Source organism: Silurus meridionalis, chromosome 22 (assembly GCF_014805685.1).
Source record: "Silurus meridionalis isolate SWU-2019-XX chromosome 22, ASM1480568v1, whole genome shotgun sequence".
NCBI classification, from domain to species: Eukaryota; Metazoa; Chordata; class Actinopteri; order Siluriformes; family Siluridae; genus Silurus; species Silurus meridionalis.
Genome location: NC_060905.1, coordinates 20,284,622 through 20,296,367, shown reverse-complemented (window position 1 = coordinate 20,296,367; position 11,746 = coordinate 20,284,622).

Here is an 11,746-nt window from a genome sequence, read left to right as displayed (position 1 = left end):
TCATCTACTACAGCTGTGATCTCTACAAAGTCCTCACCATTTATCTCATCTTCAGGGTCATTTAAAGCGGAGTTTTTGTTCTCATCTTGTTCTCCGTATACACAAAAACGACTTTAAAACAAATCTAAACTGTTGTCTGTAGTTTTTCAAAAATTGTTCTATCCGACAAATTCAGAATGTCAAATGTGTGGGCCTTTTGTACAGCCTGCATGCTAGTGTACTGAGAACCTTTCCAGACTGTTAGGATCAACCCAGTGCCCAGTGAGGCCGATTTAACCTCTTCTCCTTGACCTCCAACAATCTTTGTTCACTGCTATGAAATTGATCCCTGACTTTTTTTTCTTTCTTTCAAACTTCAACACTGCATGATCAACTTTGTTAATATCTTAGTTTCTCCCAGCTTAAGCTGTCTGGAGGTTGAAGGAGCCTCCTTTCTCTCTGTTTCCCTACTCCTTGGTGCTGTTAGGGCATTATATCTCTGCATATGGCTACTATGCTTTCTGTGCAAAAAGGAAATGTTCAAAACTACATATCCAGAGATCAGCCTCCCTCTCTTTGACAAATAAATGAACAGTCATGTGCATTTAGCATGTCAGATGTGAGCTACAGAGTCAAGTCAAGTTTATTTCTATAGCACTTTTCACAACAGACATTGTCTCAATGACGCTTTACAGAAATCAACAGGTGCATTTATCCCTGATGATCAGCTTTGGCGACTGTCGCAAGGGAAAAACTCCCTTAGATGTTCTGAGGAAGAAACCTTGAGAGGAACCAGACTCAAAAGGGGAACCCATCCTCATTTGGGTGACCATCAAAAGTGTGATTTATAAATCTTTCAACAATACAGAACACTGGAGAGTGAGACCTAACATGAGTACTGGAGTGCAATGTTCTTTCTACAGTTTTATACAGTCATCATAGTTATAAAACTAGAAGCTACTGAGCAACTCATAAAATAGCTCAACATTTGTGATCATCACAGATCCAACACCAGCTAACCCCAGGACTGTGTATCTAATCTACTACTCAAAGTGCAGTGAACAGTATGTGGGGGAGACTAGCAACACTATCAGTGTTGTGTCAGCTTAATTGTCAATGTCAAGCATGAGAAAGGAGCCCGCACTTTATTCAGCATGGTGTTGGGTCCCTGAAGATCAGGGGACTACAACATAATAAATGGTGGTCTGACAACATAAGGAAACGAACAGAACGAACAAGGATAAATAAATTGAGTTCCATGCACCCATGGGGTTTGAATGAACAGTCTAGAGTAATTTGGAGCTCAAGTTCATGACTGACAAAACACGAGGTATGAGTGCTTGGTGACTGGGAGGTAGGCCAGTGCACAACGTGGACACTCTCAGCTTGGCCGGCTCTGCACCACTTATCCCACTAACCCTCTAACCCTAACCCCTTGTCGAGAAAAATATTTTACTCAATCTTATCTAGCGTGTGTTATAATCAAACTAATATTAATCCAACAAAATGAACCTAATAATTAGTGTAGAACTTATTAGATACAATAGAAGTAGTTTGATAAAACCTATTTAGCCTATATGTTAATCAAATTTATATAACCTATTTACACAAGTATAAGTGAGATGATGATGATGATGATGATGATGATGATGATAAGGCATTTGTGTGAGAGTAGAATAGATTCTGACTCTTATGATTGTGTTGAATAGACAAAGAACAAAGACAGCATTGATGAGATCTAAGCATGTTTATTGGGATAAAAAAGCTTGTGGGCTTCTGCAGCTACAGGGGACATGAGGGAGTAGTCTGACTCGGAGTCGGGTGAAGGTAAAGTAGCAAGATAATCGGACGAAGGGACCGGAGATGGTGAGACAGTTACGTATTCCTACTTGGGTTTCTTCCTTTTCATCTGCTGACATGAGATGGACATCTTTTGATGTCAAGCATTTTAAAGCAACAAGGAAGACATGAAACTTTAGAACAACTGGAACGGGCTGATAAATGTGAGCTTTTGCGTCGCAATCCTGTTACTGCAGCTCGCATGTTTGATTTTAGGTGCCATTGTTTTTTGAGAGAAGTTCTTATGTCTCCTGTTCAACCTAGAGGAGAAATTGTAGATGATTTTTACAGGGTTGAATTTCAGCAGCGTGGTTCTCCACATGTTCATTGTTTGTTTTGGATTAAAAATGCCCCACAGATAGATACAAATTCTGATTAAGTTGTTGAGTTTGTTGACAAATATGTTACATGTGAGGTTTCTAGTGAAAATGAGGAATTGCACAATATTATTACATCAGTGCAACTTCACAGTAAACACCATTCACAAACATGTAAAAAAAAAAAAAAAAAAAATACAGCTTGTTGTTTTAATTTTCCTAAACCACCAACAAGCAGAACTTTTATTTGTCGAAGAAAAGTGGAAGATGAGTCTGTAAGGTGGGAACCACCCACTGGTCCGATGGCTCCAGAGGCGTGGCGAAGTTTTAGTCTTTCCTTTCACATTAGATAATAAGATATGGATTTATATCTGACTCCAATTAAATAAAACATAAAAAAATATTTACATAGGTTTGTTATTTTACTAATAGTATAATTTGGATGGATGTTTGTTTAGTTAGTCTGATTAAGCTCTGGTATTACACTCGTTCATTCGGTTCTCATAGTCGCACATGATCCTAGTATGCGCCTTATAATTAATATACTGGTCAACGGTCATAAGCGAATCAGTATTGGTCGCTGCCAGAGGTTGGACTATATGCTTAAGCGGCCGCTTTCTGCGTGCTCAACTTTAAACATACTTTATTTAGTCCCCTTAGAGGTGACACTTAATTATTACAATAATTATTTCTAACCACAGATAATGAATAGAATGATATTGAAATAATCAGAGGTTGAGGCTGACCCTATTTAGAGTGATCAAAAATGTTACTCTAAACAGAAATACATATTGTTAGCCTCCTAAGTACACTTAAACTAACGCCAAGTGCTAGTCGTATTTCTCAAATCCTCAGCTGATGTATTATTTACTATCTAACTGGGATTTAGGCCGATCCTAGCCTGATTTCAGTCCTTACAGTAACTACGGATGCAATGTTATTACTTGCAGTGTCAACATTTACCGAGCAACACAGAATAAAATCAAACATACTTTATTAACCAGGTAAGAAAATCACAATTCAAAGCCAATTCATCGTTCAATTAAAATATAACACAAATACAAACCAATAGTATTTACATTTAAACAGGAAATATAAAACCTTTCATACCTGGTAAAGACGACACACAGTAATCGTGCGGGAGATCTGTTTACAGATTCCCTGAATTGTTGGTCAGTTCTCCTTAAATACCCAGATAGAGTAGACAAGTTCAAGTTTAACTTTATTAACTTTTTAGTAACTAAGACATTATGTAAACATTATTTATCAATGGGAGTTTGCATGTATTGGTTCTTACAGACCTGTGGGAGGCACCTCACTGGTATACCTTTGTAGTGGGGCACATCCCTTTGCATAGAGTTATGTTTTCTTAACTCTATTAAACCTTTTTTATTATTTGTTTTAGTGCTGTGGGAATGGGACCTGTGTACCAGTCGCGATAAAACCTTTTGTAATGAAATTAAACATGAACATTTTCTTACACATAATCATCTGGTGTGCTGTAGAGTGTCCTGTGTTGAGAATGTAACAAGGAAAGGAGGGGTAGAGGGGTCAGACATATGTCTGCAGATCTACCATTTGTATGGAGATGTGGTGTTTGAAGACCAAGGGTAGCTCTCTGGGGAGCCTACTGTGTTCGAGATAAAGTTTTGGTTCTCGAGAGGGGTGTTGTGGGGTCTTGGTCCCCTGCCGTGAGTCCTGGAGGAAACTTGGTGTGTTGTAAAGAGTTCTCTTTTGAAGTTCTTGTTGCCTCGGGCACCTACAGGGCACACACACTGCACTCTCGGGCATCCATGCTGTGTTCTCGGGGAGGGCTGACCTTTTGGTCAGGATCAAGCAAAAGTCTTAGATGAAAATAGTGTACTATTGCTATTATTGTAATATGTACATTGTATGTACAATTGTACAGAGGTTATCCATCAAATTATATATTTAATCACAACTTAATTGCACATTTCTATCTGTTCCAAATGTACCATATATTGGTACTTCCTGTTCGTAATACTTTAAGCAACATAGACATGGTGAAATATGGATGCAACCTTGAGCATGAAGACAAAAAAACTCTTGTAAATATTTTAAAGCAATAATGGTGGTTTATTAATTATGGTTGGCTCATAAATAAAACAAAAGTTTGCTGATTACAAATATTTTTCCGTGGAGTTTATTTATTTTTTATATCTAAGTAAAGACGTCGTGAATAAATTTGTTGTGCTAAAGGTTTTAATGTCGCCTCTTTTATATTTAATTATTTATTTATGTATTTATATATATTTGTTAATAAAAATGGTAAAAACAGAAATGCGCGCTGAATTAATTGCGTGTTAATAAAATTTAATGCCGTTTAAAAGAATGTTTATTTTGACAGGCTAATATAGGACAGGTGTCTTTTATGCAGCTAACGACCTCAAACAGGTGCATCTAATTTAGGATAATAAATGTAGTGGAGGTGGACATTTTAAAGGCAGACTAACAGGTCTTTGAGGGTCAGAATTCTAGCTGATAGACAGGTGTGCAAATACTTATTTGCAGCTGTATCATACAAATAAATAGTTTAATAATCATATATTGTGATTTCTGGATTTTTTTTTTTTAGATTATGTCTCTCACAGTGGACATGCACCTACGATGACAATTTCAGACCCTCCATGATTTCTAAGTGGGAGAACTTGTAAAATAGCAGGGTGTTTAAATACTTATTTTCCTCACTGTGTGTGTGTGTGTGTATGTGTGTATATGTGTTATATATATATATATATATATATATATATATATATATATATATATATATATATATATATAATATACACAAAACTAATAAAAAATGTTGTTACCTAATGAATGTGTCCAGATATCCACATATAGAACACAAGCAGAGAAAAGATGTTGGTGATGATGATGATCAGGTGATCAGGAATGTCTTTGTGCTCAGTCATGTTTACATCAATGACTCCCTCTGTCTCATCCACGTTAGCCTTTCTTCTTGCTTTTTGCTTGCTGATTCTTGGTTTCGTAAACTAGTCTACATCTGTGGTGAGTGAGAGTCAGGACATTTATACATTAGTGGATTGAAAAAGACGCACAATGACAGGAAATTGGTTGGTGGGCTGAAATCGGCACGCGGTGAAAAAATAAAATATTTATATTTGACCAAATCAATTATTTAAAGGAAAGTAACGAGCCGGTTTTGAAATGTTAGAAGTAGAAAGTACAGATATTTGTGTAAAAATGTAATGAGTTAAAGTAAAAAGTTGTCTGAAAAATAAATAGTGGAGTAAAGTACTGATACCATAAAAATCTACTTAAGTACAATAACGAAGTATTTGTACTCGGTTACTTCCCACCTCTGATTGGAGGGGGGAGTTTAGTTCTGCTTTAGGTGTTTTTTTACTGCAGCAGGCCTCTTGATTTGTGAGGAGTTGACAGCCAATTCAGGACATCCAGGGTGTTTTGTGCATTGTGTTCAATCAACAGTCGTAGTGTTGCTGTCTTAGACATTTTTAGAGTCTGTTGTGTAAAAAAATAAATAAATAAATAAGGGGAAACCTAAACTGTTGCAGAGAGTGTACACTGTGTTAAGGACGCACATGACAGCAAGACAGTTTGTGATAGAACATGTTTTTTATTTTCTCCTTCTTGTTTCTCTCTGCCTGTCTGCTTCCATCTATGTCTCACCTAATCCCTGAAACCCCGCCTACTCCTTAAAGGGCTATGGCACATTTAACCACTCTACATCCCTCCCCTTAGGCTAGTGATTACCAACTGAGCATTCATAACATGAAACATAACGTTCAAAACTAACTGGAGCATGAGAACTGCATGACATGGAACCGTATCATTACAAATAGAAAAGCAGAAGAATAAATGTCCTTAACCAGTGAAGTAATCATAATCTGTCATGAGTGTCTGGGGACTTCGATGAACTGCAAAGTGTCTCTTAAGCTTTGAAATTACAGTGACACTCCTTATGTCAGGTAGATAGTCGAGCTCAAACCAGGTAGAGTCTACAAGAACAAGGTGCATTTTGCCATGCCATTCAAATATGTCAAGCAGTGAACATCCAGGGGCGGTCAGGAATATCGTGCAAGTGCATGGGTTCTCTGGGGTGATGAGGTTTCAGGGCGTTGCAAGGGGCACAACAAGAGAGTGCTCTCTCTATATCACCATACATCGTGGGCCAGTACATGGTCTCCATCGCCCTGCGCTTTGTGGCCGCCAGGCTTGGATGGCCTTGATGCAACTAAGCCACATAGTAACTCTGTAACAATGGTGGGATCAGGAGTCACTGTCCTCGAAAGATCAGACCACCCTCAAAGACAAACTCCTCCCTCATTGCAAAGAACGGGCGGAGATCATACTAAAGATCCTTAAAAGAGCTTGGCCAGCCATGCATTATTATGTCCACAAGTCTTTGGCACATAGGATCAGATCTAACAACAGAGTGGAGTTCTTCTGTTCATTGAGACAAGAGAACTTGAAGTGTCATGACCTCTAGCAGCTCGTATGAAAGAGGAAGCTCAGTAAAAGGGAGATGAGCATGTGACAGAGCATCAGCTACAAAAAGTTCCTTGCCTCGTTTGTAGATTACATTAAGACTGTATTGTTGAAGTTTGAGCAGCATGCTTTGCAGGCGTGACGAGGCAGTGTGCAATGCCTTTCTTAAAATCGTAAATAGAGGCTGGTGATCCGTTTCCACGGTGACGGGTCGGCCGAAGATGAAGTCATAAAAATTCTGTGTTGCAAACACTAGTGCTAGCATCTCTTTCTCAATTTGGGCATAACGTAATTCAGTGGGTGTCAGGGCACGTAAGGCAAAAGCAACAGGGGCACCATGCTGAAGACATACAGCACCCAGTCCATGTTGGGAAGCGTCAGCTGAGAGGACAACAGGTTTAGTAACATCAAAATATTGCAGAACTGGGGACTGGATACGGCATCTTTCAGTTTCTGGAAGGCGGCGTCCGGCAAATTCCTGCCATGACCATTCGATATCTTGCTTTAACAGTGCACGTAAAGGGCCCATAACATCACTATAGTGTGGAATGAATTTTAATAAATAATTTGTCATGCCAAGAAACCATTGTAAGGCCTGTTTGTCATCAGGTTTTGGCATTTGGCGGATGGCTATAGTCTTGTCAGGTTTGATGCCGTCAGCAGTCAGGAGGTGGCCTACAGAGGTGACATGAAATTTGCACTTGACAGGGTTTAGCTGCATGTTGCAGGCACGGATTTTGTGAAGTTTTAGTCGTTAATCATGTTCCTGTAGTGTGCGCCCCCAGACTAGGATGTCATCTACCACAATATGACATGGCTGTCATTCAAAAAGATGTTTCATGGTGCACTGGAATACTTAACTGCCGGTGGAAATACCATAAGGCATACGTAAGAATCTGTACCTGTCGAACGGCGTCATGAATGTGGTCAGTTTAGATGATGCTACATCTAAAGGGATTTGCCAAAACCCGCATTTTACATCAAGGATGCTGAAGATCTTGGCCCCCGGCATGTCAGCAATAACCTGGTCAATAGTTTTCAACGGATGTTGCAGTCTGAGGAGTGCTTTGTTGAGATGCACTGGATCTATACATATCCTAACAGAGCCATCTTTCTATTTCGCAGCAACAATGGCTGACACCCACTCCGTGGCATTGGTCTCAGGGACGATTACGCCCAATTTAGTCATTCTCCCAAGTTCTGCCATGACTTTCCCCTTCATTGCAATGGGCACTTTCTTGGGTGCACATAGTGGGAGCTACTGACTCATCTACCGTAATTTCCAGACTATTAAGCGCACCCAAATATAAGACGCACCCACAAAATTTGACAAAGATTTTTATTTTGAACATAAATACGCTGCACCTGTCTATAAGCCGCAGGTGCCTACATTGAAACTAATGAACTTTACACAGGTTTTAATAAAAGACAGTGTCTGTTACAAGGCTTGTATTTAAACAGTAGCCTACCAAGCAAGTCATTGTTCACTGTCTTCCTCCTTCCTTTTACAACAATTTCTCTCGAGTTTTTCTTTTGGCATTGTCGTGTGTTTTAAAAATCACCATCGGTGAATCTTTTCTCCCGATGAGGTGCAGCTCAGAACACAGGTGAAGTACGTTTTTTTCACACACGGTTGTTTTCAGCATGATGAATGATTCACCTTTCCTGTTGACAGTCCAAGTGAGAGGCAGGTCAAACGTCAGAGGAACCTCATCCATATTTATGATGTGGTGCGGGCTGATTCACTGGAAGTGAACCCGATTTGATATAAAGAATTTCATTGGTTCACCTGAACCGATTGGCAATTTCATTGATCTAATGTTATGGGGCTCAGTTTTTTTGCGGCATGAAGCTTGTGAAACCGGAAAAAAAACAGGAAAAATCCAAAAATGTGCCGCTTCATTGTTTAAGCCGCGAGGTTCAAAGCATGGGGAAAAAGTAGCGGCTTATAGTCAGGAAAATACCGTAATCACACATGATAAACAACAGGCAGTTTGCCGAATGCTGTGGTGTCAAACAAGTCACTAAATTCTCGTACCTCTGGTTCTTGGTTCTGCACGGCATGAACATGTGGACCCAGCTGTACCAGGCCCATTGCCAAGCTGTCCTGCAATCCAAGCAGTGGCCTCACATTTGAGATCTACAACATGGAATTTGAGCCGGTCTTGTTCACAGTGTAATGTTGTGGTACCCACATTGTTGTTTGTTTGTCCACCTTATGCTATGAGATTCACTTTTTCATTAGTGTTTATGTGAGCTGAGGGTACAATGAGGTGTCCCCATCCATGCTTCAGATGTAATGTTGTAAATGTTTCACCTCGTTGGGAAACATCATCCACTGTCTCACAATAGAAAGTGTCCTCAGGGGCATTTAGGGTTGTGTCCATTTCAATAACTCTGTTTAAATTATGGTTTCTGAATTGTGCTGCAGTTAGTTTTGGGTAGTAATCACGACTTTGGGAGCGAGGTACTGTTTTAAGTGATGGAGCTGATCTACAGCACTTTGCAAAATGGTTCCATTTACCACAATTGTTGCACTGTTTGTAGAAAGCAGAGAACATGAATTTGTCAGGGGTGTGGTATCTGTTTTGTGTCATCACCCTCAGGGACACAGTGACCAAAAAGAAATGGGAGGACCCTTATGAAACACCAATTCTCATGGCTATTTCCACCAATGGTACCTCTGGTGGAAAATCCCTTCCCAATCATTTGAGGTTGATTTGTTTTGTCAGTAAAACTGTAACTGAAGTAAAGTATGGACTGATTCAGCATATCTAATGTCTGTAAGACACAAGGACAACTCAGTCAGAACAATGCCTTCCAACAGATCACGTCAGGAGGGTAACCCATGACTACATACAAGTGCTGGAGAAAGTGCAGTTAAAGAACATGCTGTTTCACACCATAGGTCCGACTCAATCCTGGTTCATCTCTCACCTCCTGCACCTGCCTATCATGGAAATCGTTGTCTCAGTTTAAAACGCCCAAAACATACCTGTTGTTGTTGCATATCACTACTGCTTGCCAAACAGAATCTGCAGAACTTAACACTGAAGCGCTGCAGGAATCCTCCAAGGAGTACCAAGGTTATCAGCAGCAACATACAAGACTGTACTTTTCACACTTGCACATAGTTGCTCCAAGTCAAGTCAAGTTTATTTCTAAAGCGCTTTTTACAGCAGACATTGTCTCAAAGCAGCTTTACAAAAAGTAAACACTATTTTGCTTCAATAACTTTAGATCATTAGATAAGAGGTTGCAGAACTTTTGCATAGCCACACTCTTTGACTATGGAGGTTTTGTATAGTAGAGCAAGCTGGATTGAGTTGAGGGTTGACACATATATTCCATGTATGTTGGCAATGACCCAGTATACTGCACACATTTTATGTTTCAGCTTTGATGTTCCATAAGGATTGGCTATTTTGAAAACATTACTGTAAAAACCAACGGCAATTGTGAACTCATCCCCCACAAGAAGACATGGACTTTGTCATGGGAACTTCTTCTTCTTCTTCTTCTTCTTCTTCTTCTTCTTTTGGCTTCTCCGATTAGGGGTCGCCACAGCGGATCATCCGTCTCTATACCACCTGTCATCTACATCTGCCTCTTTTAAACCAACTACCTGCATGTCTTCCCTCACCACATCCATAAACCTCCTCCTTGGCCTTTGTCTTTTCATCTCTCCTGGTGGTTCCATCCTCAGCATTCTCCTAAGATATGCTTTGCATTGGTTTGAGTGGAAGATCTCCTGCAATAGAGCTCTTACCCTATTGAACCCAAGGCCTCTTTACCTCCCCTACATCAGTACCTGACTTTACTAAGACCCTTCTGTCTGAATGAGCACAAATCTCCACAAACACAATCCAACATCTAGTGGAACATCTTTCAAAGAGTTCCACTTTTTAAAAAAATCACATGATCTTATAAATACAGCAATATAGTGTATAGATTAAGCATATTTATATGTGGAATCTAGTTAAATTTGACATTACACTGCATTATTAATTCACCATTTATGGCATGTCTTTTTACTCAATTTTAAACAATCTGATCTTGCTTAAAATTACAATTGAGATATAGAAAGTAATGTGTATAGCAATGTTTATGCACGTTAATGCATGCAGAGCTTTGTTGTCAGGGTGGCGATCACGAGGCAAAAGCAGAAGTAACTCGATCATTGTTTATTTGACTGTTCAACCAAAATACATATACAAGACATGAAGAGTCACCAACTGAAAGTATATCTGCTCGGGATGAGTAATCCACAAAGGAAAGTAATATCCAGTGCAAAAGAGTAATCCTTCGGAGATGGAGTCAGGGAACAGAACCAGCGGGAAATGCTGGCAGTCGAGGATCAACGAGATCACCAGCATGACCTTCAAGAACCGACAGCCTGTGACTCAAAAACGTGAGTTTATATAGTGTAACGTTGACGAGTCACAGGTGTCGGGAATCAAAGCCGGCAAAGCGAAGGCAGCGTGACGGCTACTGAGGGGGGCATGGCAGGTGGATCCCTGACATTACCATCCCTCCAGGGTGGCACCCGACGCCCCAAACCCACCTACGCCAGGTGGACCAGGGCACTCAGAGGAAGGCCTCTCTAACCGTCCAGGGTCAAAGGAGGCCTGGTTAGCATCCTCGTGGGACAGGGGAAAACCAGGAAGAGCCCAAGGCGAAGCAGCGCCCTCTGTGGAGGCTTGAAGCAAAGTGGCGCCCTCTGTGGAGACCTGGAACGGATCGAGGCCCACCAGCTCGAGGCGGGGTAAGCTGAGCTGCGATGTCGAACACCCTGACCTGAGTCTTTATCTACTCACACTGCTAAAAGTGCTCAGAGTCTCCTTCAAGGAATAAATCAAAACTGGTTCAGTAAATTGTAAACTCACAATACCATTAGTCTAAAACTCTGTTGAGGAAAAACAGTGCACTTTTTTTTAACAAAGACGTAAAACACACTTCATATCTAACAGGAAGTAATCCCACAGGAGGAGAATAAAAAAAAAAAGAAAGCACAAATTAAAAGAAATAAGTCTTTAAGACAAAACTTTATTCGTGGGGAAATTTCCAAAAATTTTTCTTCTATACTTTATATAAAATGATTATAGTTTTTCTGTTTT